The 16,848-nt window shown below is 36.3% G+C and overlaps 1 protein-coding gene across 1 annotated transcript in view; it reads right to left on the reverse strand.

Moving 5' to 3' along the window:
• Window positions 1-7,918, reverse strand: part of LOC135194962 (TBC1 domain family member 10A-like) — a 148,289-nt gene extending 140,371 nt beyond the window's left edge. The window contains exon 1 of the mRNA XM_064221200.1: window positions 7,702-7,918. The gene's annotated coding sequence lies outside the window, so the exon portion shown is untranslated. The remainder of the gene's footprint in view (window positions 1-7,701) is intronic.
• Window positions 7,919-16,848: the final 8,930 nt, after the last annotated feature.

A 16,848-nucleotide genomic window follows, 5' to 3' on the forward strand; every position in this document is an offset into this window, starting at 1 on the left:
TTGAGTAATATAACAGGCGTGACGTCAATATTTCAATTCTCAGAACTTTCTGATAAACAATATACCCAGGTACAGTAAGTTCCAAAACTGAAGCGACAAATTTCAGAGAATTTCGTTCGAAATTCACTAACTGGCACCTACAACATCGTAGCTGAAAAAATATTTTTTTTTTCTACAGTGAAAGCTCTAAATTCAGCCATAGCAATTCTAAAATCAGCAGACTATACACAAAAAGTCTAAGTGGACGTGTCTCGGAAAATATTGAGTAATATAACAGGCGATGACGTCAATATTTCAATTCTCAGAACTTTCTGATAAACAATATACCCAGGTACAACATTCTCAAGCACTTTCTTCCTCCAGATCAGTAATCTTCATCGACTACAATTGCAGGTGGCCTCACAAAATATACACATTTCAGTGTAGCCTAAACAGGCAAGCAATCACAAAACCTCTTGACGAATGCGTTGCTTTTTTTTTTTTTTACAAAGAACTGAAACTCGCTGCGTAGCTTAACCGGCAGCAATTTTACAGATGAATTCGTTTCTCAAAATAACGACTATACGCAAATACGTAATTTAAGAATAGAGCTTCTTGCTTTTTACAAGACTCGTCTGTGTTATAGAAAAAAACAAAACAAAAAGGATCCCAACACTTTTATATCAACTGGCAAACAAACACGTTCCATAAAAATAAAATTATTTGGACATCTAGCCTATATATTTATATAATATTCTCCAGCTGGAGAAATTCTTCAATGACGAAACAGACGAAATTCGCCATTGAAACTGAAGCTAAAACCCAAAAAAGATTGCCTCACAAAACCAATCCAATTTTCCTGATATAAAAACGGCCATGCTTGTTAGCATTATGGAGGACTGGGCCTATGTCACTCGCCAACTCCAGCAACCCTATCTTAGCCAACTCTCCTTGACTGATTAAGCAAGAGTTGACAAATTTGAAAAAAACGTCAACATTCGCAGTGGCTTATCCAACTAAAATTCTCATTGTTCCAGAGTCGCTGGTCGGAGCATCTCACTAGGCCTATATAGATTTGCACTATATACATTTCTTGCTGGTCGAAACATCTCACTAGGCCTGTCGATTTCCACGCTGTACATTTCTCGTCATCACAAAAGCATAACCCAGTGCTTGAAAGCATTATATGTTGTTGTATTTGTGTAAGCATAATCACTTATTAGCTAACAGGCTCAAAATAAGATATGGAGCAATATCACACACCGGATGTTAGCAAGGTAGTACTACCAGGAAATAACACCTTGTGTGATTTTAAGCCCTGCTTTTCAAACAAGCGCTTGTTTTCACTTTTCTAGAACTTATGCATACAATGATTCTAATAGCATTTATTATGAACACTAATCATTTTATGTTTACAGAACTTTTTATTAACCTACTGATCCCTGTTTAAACAATTCTATCTTTATTTATAATAAAGTATTTTGTTATATCTAGAGCGCATGAAGGCGATAAAGTTCACTCTGAAATGGGCAATAAGTTTCATATACCAATATCTGTATATAAGCTGGTTTTCGTCAAGACTTCATTTTTTAATGAAAGTCTTAAGCGTGGCACAGATAATTCTTATCTTTTCTCAGAAGATACCCGCTGTCAGAGGAAATGGTTTAAGGTCACACACACAAACATAGGTAGGTTATGTACGTATGTATATTAAGGTGTTAACAAACAATATATATATATATATATATATATATATATATATATATATATACTCTGCATAAAAATAATTAAAACAAGCTCTAAAATTTTATGCTAAGGACTCCGTGTCCTAACGGTAAACAGTACTAGCAGACCTCTACGAGTAGTATGTACCCTAGTACATAGTCCTTCTCAACCCACGACATTAATCCCCACTGCATTGGTCTACTTATTATTCTTAATAACCCATACATCAATCAGCTGAACAGCGACATCAATCACTTAAGCAGAGAACATCAATCATGTTAGCAGGATGATGGTATAGTGTGGCCGAGTCACGAAGGAAAAAAGAAAAAAATAGTTTTTTTATTATTCTTAGTACTACGTTATGGGTATCCCTCGGGTATAGCAAACTCTTCACAAAATAATGATAAACAAATGGATGGGTTGGTAAATAGAATAAGTTAATCAAAATTACTTTTGTAATAATAACCATAAGATAACTATTAGACTTAATCAGCCTACCCACCAATCCACATACGACTATGAGGAAAGAGTTTTTCTTAAACCTCAATAACACATTAACGTCAGCATAAATCTATTCACACAACAGCAACATAGCGTAAAACTAAAACTCATAACTACAGTCAAGGTTTCATTCAACAGATTTAGCCAAAACGACTGCTCACGAGATACCCAAAAGGACAATAAATAATGAACACGACAATAAACCCACAGTAATATCCACCTCGCCAGAGATGACTCATCCTCTGTGAATAAACTCGAGTATACGTTTCCCAAACTACCGATAAACGCTCCTTATCACTGGCGGCAATAACAAACCTCTATGATAAGGAAGTCCACATTGTTCATCGGCTTTCACAATGTGTACCGATAAGGAAGTACACCCACTTTTATTCAGTATATAAACTATACCGAGAAAAAAACACCTCTTGCAAAATGAACTGCAATAACCTTTACTGAGGATCGCCATTATATGTACTATATATAACCATAAAATGCCTGCTTTAATTATACCAAACTTTCAAGAATTCAATTTTCTTCATAAAATACAAACCTTAACATTTAGTTTTAGCAAAATTTCTCGACATACTATATTCCTTAAGTTCTAGATACAATCCGGGTTTTTTTTAACAAAGCTGTAAAAAAAAACACAGCCATAGTACTAAACTAAATAAACTACATCCCTTTTATGTAAAAGAGGAGTTTAATCATTAATTACAAAGCATAAATACTTTAAAAAATCTAACGTATATTTCATTCACGTTTACCACAGTACGATAAACATTGCAAGATAATAGTAGTACGTACAGTAAATTTATCGTACGTGAAACTACAACATAAACAAACATTTAGCTAAAATAGAAATTTAATTGGAACATTAATTATATCTTAATGGAATAAAATTATGTCAGTTCTATCATCAGGGATGTCACTACTGCATTATGTCAATACTTTACTTAAAATTAGAAAAAAACATGACTAACAAAGTAAACAAAAACTGTTGAAGAGTGAAACTACCTTATCTACTATGTCTGATAGGCTATATATCACAACTACAGATACCAAATGAAAAAAAAATCAAGCTTAATAGATGAACCTCATTCATGGCTTCATTTTATGCCTTCGTTTGACTGTTGCAAAAAAAAAAAATTAATATTGCCATTCTATGCCATTGCATTTTTATACGGAATATATTGTATGCCATGTAGCTCCTAAATTATCACTGGCACAACCAAAACTATCGTAAATTACTCTACAAACAATAATTTATAAGTTACTGGCCTTCAGCCACTTTAAACAGCTAAACTGCCCAGATTGAGAAATACAGAACATTCTTATTACAGTAACATGTACAGCAACAATAAACATTGATTTAGAACTAAAATTTGAATAATGCACTACCTAATGTTCCCAGTAAGGCTGACAACACAACTGTCCATAGTTTTAAAACAAGAATAAAATTAAAATCACCCAAAAATGAAAGCATGTATTCTTCCTTATATAAAATTAATGTACTATTAGCTAATCCATCAACCAGCTTGAAAATGTATGGATTGACCTACAAATAGCTAACAATATCTGACTCCAATGAAAGCATAACTATATAGAATAAAATACTGTTTACATACAGTAAGTCTTCGGTAAAAACTGTTTTTATTTAAAATACGTTGCTAGTACTCAAGATAATAAACACACAAGCCACGTGACAATTAAAAGGGGTCATGTTTTAGATTTGTATAGTAATTATGCTTTGCATACACACTTCAAATTCACAAATCTTCCACCCAAATTTATAAATAAAGTTTTACACAATCTCTTGAAACTCTTCACATTTATCTTGGACTGAACAGTGTTGTGTATTTTGGGCTAATTCATTGTATTTGAAAGCTACTTGATGGTTAGAAATATGCAATATACCTACATAAATAATAAATTTTTCCATATAAATTCAACTCGTCACAAACATCCTCTGATACAGTGTTGGTAAGAATAGATTACAAGATCTTACCTAAATTTATCAGATGGGCCATATTCTACAAAAATCAAACGGCATAACCTTCCCAAATTGTAAGATACCAAAATAACTTCTAAAAAGGTCTACTTCATTTCTTAATTCCACCTGACTATTATTAGTTAATTATATTTTAATTACTGTATCTTATGGCATGAAAAAAAGTTACCCCTTACATACTTCTTCTTTTTCAAGAGAAATGTTCTCATTGTATTTTCAAACCAATACCTCACGCTGTCATGAATGAGGAAATCAAACAAAACCTCACCACAATTTACATTACTCTGATCAGGCTCAATCAAAGCTGTAAGTTTTACTTAAGAATTTAAAATGCAACAAACCACGTACTATACTGTAGTGGTACCTTTGCCTCACTTTGGAAATTACAATTACAACAAGCTCTTGCAAGAAACTAAATGAAGTATACCTTAAAATGCTACACAAGTACGTACTACTAAAGTGATTGGTTCCAATCAGTTATCAAAAGCTAGGCTTACATTTTAAAATTCTACTTCTAACTGATCTGTTATGTTCAAAATTAACCTAACTCCATAATTCTAAACTGCACAACACTTCACTTCAACGAAACTTATCTTGGAAAAATCTGACTGCATATTACACTGTGAAATGCAAAAAAAGAGTAACTTTGCCAAGGTCCATACAAAGCAGGTCACAGATCACAACAAAGTAAAAAAAGATGCAACATGAATAAAGAGTACAACTGATCATAGATAACAAATACAAAGTAAAACATTACCTTTTGAACATTCAATTAGTGAGGAAAAAAACTACTGAAGTAAGCTAACATACAACATAAAAATGTTCGGCATACTCCCAAAATATAACAGAAATAACACACATAAATACAGGCTATATAAGAGCACTAACAAATGTAATATCACCAAAACTCAGTAATACAGCATACAGTTGCAAAAACAACCTTCAAATAGTACATAGTTTGCAAACTTTTCAATCCAATAGCCTACAAATTTAAAAGGCATTCAAGAAAAAACAAAAGTCATATAGACTACCTTTAAAAAGTTATGACGTGGAAGAACATAATTCAAGGAAACTGTTGACTGAAACTGGCAAACAAACGGAGCCCGCCAGATGGACCAACTAAGATCTAATAACATGGTCTCTAAAAATAAACCTTTATGATGATGATATTTTTGGTCACGGCATATTGCTATAAATAGAAACTTCCAGTAAGAGAGAATGAGCAACTAGAATGAGAAACTGAAGTTATCTGAAATCTCTTTAACAAACAGCTACAGAAACCTGCCTCAATTATGTAAAAAAAAATATCCAAGAGAATTAGGACTGAGGTCGAAACAACAGTAATCTGACCAGCAATTGCTGAGAAGAAAAATAGAGGAAACCCTTGAAATGACAGAGATGAAAGTAGTGAAACGGATCCTGGGTGTGTCAATTGTTTGAAAGTCAGCAAATAAGAAATATGATTGGTACTGCATTTGTAAACCAACACATGAAGCCAGGGAATGCAAGAAGAGGTGGTGTGGTGAGGTAGTTTGCTAAGATAAGGAAGCTCTGGTTAAGAAAGCATATATGGCCATCAAGGCCAAAAGAAGCAGGGATACAATACAAGAAGAATCAAACTGAGTGATGTTATGCAGAGACATGAAATTACTGGCTGTATAACAAGCAGGTGCCTACAACAGACTTCTGTGGAGAAGAAAGACCCCACCTCAAGATGAGATTATGGTCGTAAGAAGAAGAGAAGTATGGATTTCAACGTGGTAAGTTCAGTCTATACTAGTATTAAAAAAACCAGCTATTACTGAACTAAGAATACATTACTTACAAAGACATTAACTATGCTTTTCAAATGGAATAGAGTAACCTAACTCGGCTTACTAGATTTCAGCAGTTCTAAAATATTACCACTGATTGCTGGAAGATATACAATTAGAAGGACTAAAAATTGAATCCAGCAAGGCAAAACTGAATACTATTTATTTCCTGCACGGCAAAACTGTATATTTATTACCATAGTATATACCATTTATGACAGATTCATATGCTCTGTAAGAAAACTATGCTGTAAAACCAAAATATATAAATGAGCACCCTCTCACTGATATATTTACAGCGTAAATGTGCAAACTGATCATTCGTGCACATGGCCTCCACTTCATCCAGTAAATTGCCTGAGAATTAAAATTATGCAAAGGCTTGGGAAATTTCTAAGAAATTTACGTTCTCTGTGAACTACCAAACATTCCTACCTAGTCTTTCCTGGTCACAGTATATAACCCCCTTTCGGGAACTGTAGCTGTACTATATAAGCTATTTAGGGTGTAAGCCTAGTACAGCAACAAATTTCAAATATCAACTGGTAATTAAATAACAGCCTATATGACATTGGGTAGAATGCATATTAGCCTATAGGGTCACAACTTACTTGGGGGGATGGTCCTGGGGTACGCATCCCAAAGGTTAGGTCAGGGTAAGCCTGGTTAGGTCATAATATTCCCTATGAAATGCCTACTTGACCTACAGTCGCCCTGATCCCTTACACTGCGTTTGCCATGTGACCTCGACCTTACCCCCGAGAAGAGTAAGGTTAGTGAGTATGATCTAAGTTCCGACCCCATAACACTAGTATGTGAACTGGCCCCTTTTTTACCCTTCATGTTAACACAGGCGCACCTACAATGTTAAAATAAACAGGCCTAGACAGGCTGTCACAATCTTAACAGGAAAACCATATTTAACGTTGAGATAGACAAAATTTAATTCTGACCTTATGTCTACCGTAGTCTGGACCAAGTTAACATGAAAGGGCAAGCCCTTTTTTCCCCCTTTGCTGCTTAGGTCTATAGAGGCTACCCAAAAGTTGAGAAAACATGGATATTGTAATTTAGCTATCTATATATATATATATATATATATATATATATATATATAAATTATATATATATAAACAGCTGGAAGAATCACGAAAGGATAGTATAGTACGATTGTACGTGGTCTGGACCAAGTTAACATGAAAGGACGAGCCTTTTTTCCCCTTTGCTGCTTAGGTTTATATATAGCTAGGTACTACTACTATATAGGTACTAGTTTGAGGCCTAGAAAGGAATGACACAAATTGAGAAAACATAGATATATATATGCTGTAATAAAACAAAAAACAGCTGAAAGAATCACGAAAGGATATATAAGTTTTAAAAAACATCTTTCCTCAAACTTCGTAGCGTTGATGAGCCTCCCGCCATGTAGCTAGGTACCTACTAGGTAGGTAGTACTAGTAGTAGGTTAGTATAGTACAACGTTAAGTTTAGATTAAGGTTACAGCGGCTTTAGTAATGGGTTACACTTCTCTCCCGTAACGCCTTTAGTAACATAACGTCCAAGCATCGTCACGACGTAGCATAATTATGCGTCGTGTGACTGGCATATTATAACCCCGTCGCCAGCTTTCCTTTTGGCTAACCCTAGTTAGGACAGCAACTGACACTTACCTAAAAACTTCTCAAAACCTCTTCGTTTATCACGGTTATGTCCACGTATCTTCTCACTGATCAACCTTCTAAGCACGACTCGTATTCACGTGTATCATATAACCCAATAACAACCGAGCATTTTCTCCCAAAATAATAAAAACACTTGACAAACAACGAAAACAACGCAGGTTACGCACACCACTAGACGATGTTTACATTACACTGACTAACCTGTAACTCTGGCAGTCTTCTCGTCAGCTGATATAGAAAGTCTCATAGATCTCTGACCTACGGCGCTTACTACTCCTCTTTTTAGAGGCGTCGCGAACAACTAGAGAGAGAGAGAGAGAGAGAGAGAGAGAGAGAGAGAGAGAGAGAGAGAGAGAGAGAGAGAGAGAGAGAGAGAGAGAGAGAGAGCTCAGACTACCTTGATTTTGTTTCCACCGGTCAATGAAGTTTTATTTTCATGCATATTTTAATATACAAATACATTTTCTCGAGTGGGCATTTTAGCTCCCATTTTTGTTGGGCAATTGTTAACAGTTACTTTCCAAAGGGTGGCTCTATATTAACTCAGCTAGTGAATTGTGGATAGTGGTCTTGTACACAAATCTCCAACATTTACTGTGTTATACACCTAAACCTAATTAGGCTCATCAGCAGCGCGTCGAATACAACTGCACAACTCACTTCTGCTTTCCACACACTTGTGACCCCTTCCTCACCGATACCTCCTCAAGGTCACCTATTTTACATTTCCTATAAGGTCTTCTCCTCATTCCTCCCAACACCACTGAATTCTACAATCTTTTCGCAACCCACAATCATGCATTCCTTCCACATGACTAAACTATCTCAATACAATCTGTGTCCGTTTTTTTCCGTCTTTCATTCTTCATACGTCACACACCAGGAAAATAATTCACTTTCAACTGACTCATCTTTCTTCTCTTTAGTACCCATTCAACATCTACTGCATTTCACTTTCATCAAAGTGAGTTGGATGAACAATCTGCGAATATATTTCCAACCTGGCTTGCACATGCTGACTCTCACCGTCAAATCCCAGTCATTTTCACGCACTCTGCTCTACCTTCCAGTTGTTTCCACTGTCCTGTGATCTAGTCTCACCTCTTCCCTCATGATGTCATCACCCATTATATCTACTTCACCTTACTTTCTAAACAAGTAGTACTGCTTCGGGAGATTCTGCGTGAAATATCTATTTGAAAGTAGTTCGTGCAGTTCGTGTCAACGCAAATCATCACGTTCAAATGAAGAGAGAATGGGGGTGGGGGGATGGGAGGTCTTCAGAGGAGAGATTGTTAATGAATTTGTTATCACTGAACGTATTAGCACAAAACGTGGTTAAGGTCACTCAACTACTTTGAAGTTTGACTACATAAAAAATATTGCAGTAGAACATGAGTTAACTTTTTGTAAACGTGCCACCACACATACAAGGCTGATTTTCTACCTTAGGCAAAAGTAAAAATTGTCAAACTAATTAGACCAACAGAAAGAACTGTATTAATTGATGCTTGTATGGCCTTAAACTATTGTCAGCTAACACAAAGCCTAGCAACATACTACAGTATTGCAGTCCTTAACGACATCGTTCCTGAGTTTGGTATCTATTTTCAGATTTAGAGATTTGGTGGCGCCCCGTAAGAAGCGTAATCCATTTTATTTACCAGGTCTAACAGGAAATATGTTATGTCTATGGGCAATTTAACAATCATCGTTGATTACATGCGTATAGCTTATTAAATGTTTTGAGATAAAAAATTATGTGTTACCATAAGGCCAGTCTACCTACAACGAGCAGAGTAGACAGACTATACCACGGAAAAGGTAGGTAGCACATTTCGCCAATTTCGTTTTTACTGAAGCTTCAAATAAAATAATTTTACTTGCATGTGGAAAATATTAATTTCCACGGATACGTGTAATCTGCATTAACACTGACTCGATAAATAAAAAAAAATGTAAGTGTTTTCTCACTAGAGGACATTGTCACGTTGCAAGTTGATCTTGGAGCAAGAGCCCGTGCATGGACATGGCGGGCTATAAATCTAACGGCAGCGACTCTTTTAAGATTTGCATTAACGGCGAATTTCAGATGATAGGACAATCGTTTTAGTACATAAACAGAAAATAAATTGAATGCATGATGCGAAGAGGTTGAATCAACAAGTAGTAGGCATAGATATAGACACAGATATCTATGGCTATAGCCATTCCCACTTGACTGAATAAATGTTGATTAATTGGTTTTCACTTATTTACATTACATAACCCTTGTGTGAAAGTAAGTAAGTAAGTAAGTAAGTAATAATAATAATAATAATAATAATAATAATAATAATAATAATAATAATAATAATAATAATAATAATAATAATAATAATAATAATATAGCGAAAGTTAGAGGACAAAACGGCTATCAAATATAGCTATACAAGTAAAATATGCGTGTAAAGCGATTATTCTTCGTTTTTTTGTACGATACACCAGTTCTCGAATCTTGGACTGACTTACTTTTTCACTGATTTATATTACATAACCCTTGTGTGAAAGTAAGGATATATCACTCTTTAGAGAAAGTTAGACGACAAAAAGGCTATTGTAACAATTACATACAGATAAAATATGCGTGTTGTAACGACTGTTATTCTTAGTTTTTTTTTTTTTTTTTTTTTTTTTTTTTTTTTTTTTTTTTTTTTGCACGATACACCAAGTTCTCGAATCTTGGATCGACATTACTTTTTTTTCTTACTTTACCTTACATAAAACCCTTGTGTGAAAGTAAGGATATAATAATATAACTAATAATAATATAGAGAAAGTTAGAGGACAAAACGGCTATTACAACAATTACTTAAAGGTAAAATATGCGTGTAAAGCGATTATTCTTCTTTTTTTGTACGATACACCAGTTCTCGAATCTTGGACTGACTTTTTTCACTTATTTACATTACATAACCCTTGTAGTCCAGCCGTTTTCGGTAAAAATCGTTCAAATTTGGTTAAAGGCACCAAATTTTGCACAAAGTTAGCTTGAGATGTACCTTTTGAAATGTGATAGAGACCCATTTGATATCTTTCCAATAGGGCTGCTTTTTTCAAGATGGCCGCCAAAATTCAGTAAAATGCTGCTATTCGAAGGATTTTCATTTTAGTCACAATTTTGGAGTCTTAACCTATATTTTCAAGGATGTTCTAAACATTGAAAGCAAATGTAAGCACATCAGACAAATACTTGTGGAGAAAAATATAAAACCGGCTGTAATCATATCTGTTCTGTAATTTAACGCAAAGTAAAGTATGTATTTAAATGTGGAACATAAGTACAGTGTTTTATTAACTCAATATGAAGAGTGTCTTATTAACTTAATACAAAAATAGATCTCACCCTTGTAATTACCAATTGCTAGTACAGTACTGTAATGACTAATTTATGAACACAGTCTAATCACACACGGTCACAATCCCCCCCGCATTTGCACAGAGCCGTATATGCTAGTTGTGCTTTCAAACACTTGCATCTTCCTCTGCAGCCTTTGACACATCCACATTTCAGGAATTCCTAAGAGGAAACTTATGCTTGAGGCAGATCTGACCAATAGGGTTCCCAGGCCCTTTCATCCAACCCATTCGACAGGTGAAGGTAACACAGGATTGGGGAGAAGTGACTGGCCCCAAACAGGACCCGCTTGATAAGATGTTCTTCTGACATGCCGGTAGAGAGCAGCAGAAGTTGGTGGTATGAGATCAATGGACCTGCCTTTCCTGGTGAAGAGATCTTTTCTCGTTTCATCAGCTGATGTGGCAGTGCTTGTTTTGTCAAAAAGCAGAACAACAAATCGCTCAAGGTTTGCCATGTGCTGGTCAATTCTCCCCAGTGTTGGTACACTCCCAAGGTCTGCAAACACCTCAGTTACACTTGCACATATTTGCCAAGTCTCCCAAGATTTCTTCCCTTTACCAGCAAGGGTGGATGTGTTGTCACACCCGCTGAAGGCATGAAACATAGGCAGAGCCTGACACTTTGGACCTAGAGAACCAGCTATGGTGTGTACAGGGATATATCTGAAGTTGTCCCCAACCCCCAAAGCTGATCCACAGTTCACTTACATGAATTGGAAGATACAATGCTTTAGCTAACACTACTACACCAGTGTCCACAGTTCTGATCATGATCCTCTCACAGCCGTGTTGAACAACATCTTTTGCATGGAGAAGAAGCCTTGTGTCTGCTTCCTCATGGGAGCATGGAGATATTTGATCAATACTGTCCCTCAGTGGACAGAGAGAACACAGTCATAGGATATTGATAGGCCAAGGTCATGCATTTTTTCTATGAGACCCTTTTTCCTGGTTTCAGCATGCAGAAGCAGCCCGATATAGATCGGAAGTAGCGGCTCTCGTTCTGTTGAGTGGCTTCCCTTTTTGGCTCTGTCAGAAATACAGTTGAACAGAAGCAGCTGGGCGATGCTTGCAGACCACTGACTCTCAAAGGAACATGTGCTGCTACTTATTTTTGGTCCTCCCAAGATCATCTGAACTAAACTTAGCAATGTTGCAGGATCTGAATCTTGCTGACAACTAGTGTCAAAGGTGCCAGGAAATGCTTTCGCAATGTTTCATTTCAAAATGTCTGTGTGGATGATGTTTGCTGCTTGCTTTAGAATCATGGCTTCATTGTCAAAGTCTTGAACCATAACTTTTTTGAGGGCCGCTGCAAGATCTTTGTCAAAGGCAAGAATGACATTTCTGCCATCTTTGAAAGTCTGCATGTCTGGAAAATGAGAGAGGATGCGATTCTTCAAATGTGTAGAGTTTACACGTCCCTCTATTTGAACACCTAGTTGCTCAAGCCGGGCACTGTACAACTTGCAGAGATCTGCAAGTTTAAAGGTTGATAATGTGCCACTTTGGATGCTGCTCTCTTCAATATATGAAATTAGTTCAGCAAGTGCTGCCTTCTAATTGAGCAAATCTTGATTCTGCATTAGTACTGCCTTCCATCAGTTTTGCACTTTTCTTGTATATTGCGGCCAGGCACTTTCCATGATATGCAGCTTCCTGAGAAATCAGATCTCCAGCACTCAACTTTGCCAACAACACTGTATCTTGGATTTGCATAGCACATTCTCTTATTCGTTTGTCTGTTTCAAAAGTTGACACATTATGAAGTGGGCCTACATTTGTAGATTCAGGGCATAAAAAAACATGTATTCTGAGATTGTTTAGTAGCTCCACCACAACTTTTCCGTGTAACCTTATTGTCACTAGTGTCATTATTCTCTGGATCTGGAGCTTTTCTTTTCTCTGCTCTTTGGGCATTCTTGTTGTTGCAATTTTTACGCCAACCAGCAACATTTTCTTTCATCAGGTTTAGCTCTGTGATTGTTTCTCCCAGCAGAAGTGGATGAATATCCATAGGCAATGAGTTGAGTTCATGTAACCTCAGAATATTCTGTGATAGGGTGAGGTAACCAGCAGCTGAATCATGTGTTTTGCCACAGGTGGGGAGCTGAATGGGATCCTTTTTTACCAGTTGACATAGAATGCACCTGTCCCAGTAAAACTGTGGTTCTGCCATTGTTAGAATTTGTACTTCACAAAGCTCTGTTTACTAGTATTAGCATGCACATAGAAAGAGTTTAAGTCATCACCGATAAAGCAAGCTAATAAGCACTATGGTCTCTACACAGTTCTGTACAAAGGCATAGTAATGAACACTGCTGTCTCTTCAAGCAGTAAAACAGCAACCTGTAGGAAAGAAAGAAAGAAAGAAAAAAAAAACAATCACTCTAAATCTATGCATAAATGAACAACAGTTAGTAAGAACACATTTTAAGAAATATTCATATGGTACCTGTTCCCAAAAGCAAAATTGAATTATAATTTATCAAAATATCAGCCATGTTCTCAGTGACATATAGCTCCCCAGGTAAATGACAACAAATATAAACAAATCACCTGGTGAGTAGAGTGAATTAAAAAAGTAGGGCAGTTAATGAAACTGCGTACATTATGACAACATAATTATAGATGTTAATTGTTATTGTGGTTGATGATTTCTTTTATAAAAGACTAATGTAGTATCAGTTTACACTGATTGAGCAGATTATATGTGGAGCTTTAGAACCATTTGAGACACTAAGATAACATTTTGAGCAATTTTTCAATATGTTTGCCTTATTTTAGAATCTAAATGGGCATTTGCTGGTTGAAAATTGTTCTGCTGTGCTTATTTTTATTCTCATTGTTTAGAATATCCTTTAAAATATGTTTAGACTCCAAAATTGTGAATATACAATGAAAAACCTTCGAATACCAAATTTTCCTGAATTTTGGTGGCCATCTTGAAAAAAGTGGCCACATTGGAAAGATAACAAATGGGTCGCTATCACATTTGAAAAAGTACACCTCAAACTATGTGCAACATTTGTTGCTTTTAACCAAATTTAAACGATTCCTCCATATTTTTACCGACAACGGCTGGACTATTGTGTGAAAGTAAGGATGTAATATATTTTTTTATATTTTAATATAGAGAAAGTTAGACGACAAAAAGGCTATTGCAATAATTACATACAGATAAAATATGCGTGTAAAGACGATTATTCTTGTTTTTTTTTTTTTTTTTTTTTTTTTTTTGTACGACACACCAGTTCTCGAATCTTGGACCGACATACTTTTTCACTTATTTACATTACATAACCCTTGTGTGAAAGTAAGGATATAATAATATCACTAATAATAATATAGAGAAAGTTAGAGGACAAACGGCTATTACAACAATTACATACAGATAAAATATGCTTGTAAAGACGATTATTCTAAATTTTTTGTACGATACACCAGTTCTCGAATCTTGTGGACTAACTTAGTTTTTGGCTTCCCTTACTTCCAAGTTCTAACTTGTTACTTGTCTGTCTTCTTCATGTAGGTAACGTGGACGTAGTTTTCCTACACTTCAGTGTCGTGTGCCGTGTTTACTTATCCAAGTGTGGTAAGTTGAATTCCAATGACACCACTTATTAGACAACTCATTTGCATTTTAGAATGGTTATTATTGATCCTATTATTATTATTATTAAAGTGGTAGCTAAATAACATCAATCCTCCTGGCCTAACCATAGACCTGACCTAGCTATGTCCTTGACAATGACATCCATTCGATGTACTAGAATATGCAAATTAGGTAGGTAGTTATGCCGATAAATCTATAGTAAATAAATATGGATAGTAGTAGTCAAACCTCAACGACGTAGGCCTAATTCATGGCAGGTTAATTTGGCTTTACGTATTGAGCACATTTTTGTCTTGTTTTCTGACCGTCAATTTTGGGAAGCGATCGTAGCTGTTTTTTTCTCCCGTGTTCCAATTTCCCAAAGCCAGGGTTACCCTTAAATGTAGACATTTTGACATACCTAAGTATCAAACATGAAACCTTTAGGCTAATGTTTATTTATTTTTGGATTCTTTTATGTAGCTTTTGCGCTCTTGGGACAACTAGGTAGTAGCCTCGTAATCCCTACAGCCTATAGTAGTAATGATAACCCGGGCTACAGTGGGAGGGTGTGTGGAAAGCACAAGGAAACTACAGTAATGTTGACAATAGCACCTGTTTTTTCATTTTGTAAATCTGCCGAAATGTGATTTTTGCGATAGGTTCAGCCTGCAGGATAGGCATGCATGAAGTTTTGTTTGTAGGCTAGTATTTCATATTATTCAAATTTGAAATATAATAAAAGAGACTGCAGCTTACGCACCCTTCTAGGTTCGGCGACTTCCAGTTTATATGTACCTAGACTGGTTGCCGTATTTAGTACCAGGCAACCAGCCCTTCTGGGGATGAACGTAAATCGGTAATGGGTAAATCTAGTTAATAACTTAAGTGTCAGGTATTTCTTTGGAAAATACAGTTTCCTATATTATTTGGTTGCTTATTAATAATGTACCGTTATTTTTGGGGGGTCGACTGTAATTAACCCCCAGTGGCTCGTACTTAACATGGCAAAATACATTGGATGCTCTAAATCCCTAGTGGCTGTCGTATTTGCGGGAACGTTCGATGCACACCGTGCGGAGTTACAATTGTCTAGAATCACCCAAAAATGGTAAATACTATAATAAATATAAACCAAAGATATGAATATAAAATAAAAAACATGGACGAAAGGCAGTAAATTGGGTAAATGACTGAGCGGTGACATAGCGGCCACCGGCCCACCAAACCCAGAATGTGGCTACCTTCCCGAAAAAGTATACTTAGTATGTACTTGAATTCGCTGCCTTGAACATCAGTCAAGAGTTGTGGCCCATCCTGGCACACAACGAGACCTCTACGTTCCTCTCGAAGTGTTTTCTCCCAAATACAAAATAATGGCGTAATTCAAGCACTTTTTCGGGAAGTGGCCATGGTCCGAGATAGGTGGCTGCTGTGTCACCGTTCGGTCATTTACTCTGGGCTATTATGGTTGGCGACAGGTGGGAACCAGATCGTTATAGTAGTTTCAAGTTTTACCATAATGAGGTATATTTTTCCAGTAATGGAATGCATACTAACATCATTGCAGTAGTATTCCTTAGTGTAAGTTGAAAATGATAGTTGAAGCTTGGTACTAACAAGGCAGTTAGGTAATTAGTGGTAGGCAAGGGAGTGGGTGAGGCCCCTGCTCACAGGCTGTGTAAGTCACCTAGAAGCATAGATTTAAGCTGAAGCTTTTGTTGCAATGCTTTTACACTGGTCTTATCTAGACATCTCTGCTTTTTCACCCTTTGCTATGATACTAAGAGCTAGCAAAATTCTGTACAGCTGTGAATTCCTGCATGACTTAATGACCCGTTGATGGCCACCCAGAGAATGGTTCCTAGGGCTGCTATTCTCTGTTAGCAGATAACCCAAGGCTTCTCCCAACTAGGAAGGTCTTCTTAAACAGCCAGGAGGTATGAGGTTTCACCTGAAACTTCCCCATGCTTCATTTTACTGCATGGAGAGACACTACTGTCTCGTACCAGCAAGAGGTTTTTCAAAGGAATGCAGAAAGTCTATCCATAACATTAGAAAGAAGTCTACTAATGCACTGTATCAAAGACAGTGGGCAGAATATAGGACTTGGTGCTCCACTAGAAGGCTTTCTTGCACCC

The sequence above is a fragment of the Macrobrachium nipponense genome, chromosome 15 (assembly GCF_015104395.2).
Source record: "Macrobrachium nipponense isolate FS-2020 chromosome 15, ASM1510439v2, whole genome shotgun sequence".
In the NCBI taxonomy this organism is placed as follows: Eukaryota; Metazoa; Arthropoda; class Malacostraca; order Decapoda; family Palaemonidae; genus Macrobrachium; species Macrobrachium nipponense.